At 18.3% G+C, this 3323-nt stretch overlaps 1 long non-coding RNA gene across 1 annotated transcript; it reads left to right on the top strand.

Annotated features, from left to right (window-relative positions):
* Positions 1–2580: 2580 nt before the first annotated feature.
* Positions 2581–3110, top strand: LOC131642998 (uncharacterized). The gene is made up of 2 exons (XR_009296110.1): positions 2581–2698; positions 2799–3110. It is a non-coding gene; the product is annotated as an uncharacterized LOC131642998 (long non-coding RNA).
* The last annotated feature ends 213 nt before the right edge of the window (positions 3111–3323 follow it).

The raw sequence follows: 3323 nt of genomic DNA on the forward strand, positions 1-3323 counted from the left end.
ATATATATATATATATATATATATATATATATATATATATATATATATATATATATATATATTTCTCATATTTATATTAATAACATATATTTGTGAAATAACATCAATAACAAATAATTTTTTTATATTTAATTGTAAAAATATTATTTTAATTGTATAAACTTCATAATAACATATATTAATTAATAATATTTTGAATCATATAAATAAAAGTTAATGATAAGTAACACACATTTTTGTATTTTATCCAATAACACACATTTTCAACTATATTTTTAAATTTATTTTAATTGAGATAATTTTTTTTATAACTAAAATTATTATTATTTTCTTAAAAAATATTGTATCTTAAAATAAAAATCATTTTAAATTATATTTCTTCTTTAAAAATATTGAATTACTAAAGTTTATTTTTAAAAATTAAATATTATTTTAAATATAAATTAATAATTATTTAAAATGATCATAATAATCTTTTTGTTAAAAAATAATTTATTGAAATAATTTGATTAATAATTTATTAGAATCTATAATATAAGAAAATTAATGATTGTGGAAAAATAAAAAATATCTTTATTTGATTTTTTGTCACCACTTTAAAATTGTGGTTATTTGATCATTGTACACTAAAAATCTTAATTTTATTATTAAAATAATACAACTCTCATATTTTATAAAAATATTTAGGTCAATAATAAAAATATTTAGGTCAATAATAGAAATATTTTTATATACGAAAATTTAATATTGATTCAAATAATTTTGTAAATGATACCTAAACAAAAATAATATTTGTATATGGAAAACAAATATATTATTTACGTAAAATGGTATTTATGACCCAAATATTTTTTATTCAAAAATGGTATATGGGAAAAAATCTATTATTGATCTTTATATTTTAATATACGAAATTTACTATTGATCCAAATATTTTTGTAAAAGATACCTAAACAAAAATGAAGTTTGTATACGAATAAAAACTTGTTATTGATCTAAACATTTTTATATATGAGAAATGATATTTATGATCAAATTTTTTTATCCAAAAATGGAATACGATAAAAAAATGATTATTTGTCTAAATATTTTTATATACGAAATAATCAATCATTTATCTAAATATTTGTTTTTCTTTGTTAACATTTCATTTAAAATAATTGTTGTATCCAAATGCACGTAACCGAACCGAATCTGTGTTTATGCACGAATTTATTCATAATCAAATAATAAAAAGTGAAAAAGTGAAAAGTGAAAAGTGAAAAGTGAAAAAGTGAGTTGGAAAGTGAAAAGTGATTTGAAAAGTGAAAAGTGAGTTTGAAAAAATCAACAAAAGATATATTTTACCCCCAAATTATTAATTTAGACTAAGATAGCAAAATAGCATTTTTGTGATTTTTCAGAATAACAAATTTTTTTATATTATAAATTGTGTTTTAAACTTTTAATTGATACATAGTTGTAATTAGTTGACAATATAAAAATCTTTTACACTGTCGATGCATATCCTTTTTCTCTTTTTTATTTTAGATTTCTAAAAATAATTTCGTCCATTACTTTATACTTAGAAATTTTCTTTTTATTTTTATAACCTAAAACCTATCGTTAAAGAGGTTGAATGAGTGATTTTTTAAGTTAAGAATTGAAATTTATTATAATTTAAATTAAAATTATATTACATATGATTAAAATAATTTAGAGAAAACAATTTTTACCGTCTAGGAATAGAATCTAACCAAATAAAATAATAAAAAATAATATAATAAAAATAATTGATATATAATACATATAATAAAAATAATTGATATATTTTCTACCGTCTATTTTAGGAATAGAATTTAACAAAATAAAATAATAAAAAATAATAATAATTTTAAATAAATATTTAATCTAGAATGTATGATTAAATGGTTAAATATATTTTTTATCTTTATAAATATATTAAATTTTATTTTTAATCTCTATTAAAAATGACATATTTTAAGCTTTACAAAATTTTTATGTAGGCAGATTTAGTCCTTTTTATTTTATAAAATTTTAAAAGTTGTTTAATTACTCTTTAACTTTTAAATTTTTGAATAATTTTTATCATATATGGTTAGAATTTTATAATTTTTTAAAATGAAAAGAATTAAATATAAATTTTTAAATATCAAAAGATAATGTTAAAAGTGATGAAAATCTCGATTTAGAAATCAAAATTTTAATTATTTTTCAAGAAATATTTTAGAGTGTTTTAAACATATTTGCAAAATAATCATTCAAAAATACATATTAGTATAACATCAGAGATTAAAACTATGTGCATAATAAATTTGTAGGATCAAAGATGACATTTTTTTATAAGAAGTAAAAGTAGAATTTAATAATTTATAGATATCAGAACATATTTAACCTAGATTAAATTAAAATAAATAAACAAAAGAGTCATTCTTGAAATAAATATATCTCTCATTTTTACTTTATTTTATTTATAAAGTAATAAAATAATATTACTTAACATGCTGGACATTATTGCATAAATAAAAAAGTTATTGTTTAAGGTGAGCCTATGGCCTATATAAGCACACTCTTAAACAACATGGTAACTTAAAAACCAAAACCCCTAAAAGAAAACATTACAATAAAACGATGGAGGTGGCAAGAAAATATTCTATAACAGTGGCATTTTTGTTGGCTTTTTTTATCATTGCATCAGGTATAAAACTAATTAGTGACTTGATAGATATTTGATAAATTATATTTTATCTTTCACATACAATAATGTTCTTGTTTTCATGAATTATTTGTGTATGTAGATATGGCTACAGAATCACAAGCAAGAGGAGTGAATGAGAATACAAATCAAGCATGTTCCATTGATACCGATTGTTTAATGAAACATTTTCCTTGCCCAACCAACATGGTCCCATTCTGTGTTGATGGTTCGTGTCAATGTTTTCATGAATAGTTATGTTTAGACGAGAATAATAAATAAAACAATTTCAACATATAAAATGATATGGTTTTATATTAAAATAATTACAATATCTATTATATGGAAAAACCAATGTTTATATTGGTATTAGATTGTATTTCTTTTAGAATAAAATATAAAGAAGTTTTGTTTTCGTTGTGATTTTATGTTTTTCTTATGTATCTTGTTTTTTTTTTTTTGGGCATTTCTTGTGTTTTGAGTTGTAATTATAACTTGACTTTTATTTTATTTTATATATTTATTTGCCTTTAAAAAAAACTCACGTTTACTTTGTTACAAACTCAAAAATAATATTTTTTATTAAAATATTCAGAAATAATATTATTGCAATGACAAAATTCTGCAA

Source organism: Vicia villosa, unplaced genomic scaffold, assembly GCF_029867415.1.
Source record: "Vicia villosa cultivar HV-30 ecotype Madison, WI unplaced genomic scaffold, Vvil1.0 ctg.006417F_1_1, whole genome shotgun sequence".
Classification (NCBI taxonomy): Eukaryota; Viridiplantae; Streptophyta; class Magnoliopsida; order Fabales; family Fabaceae; genus Vicia; species Vicia villosa.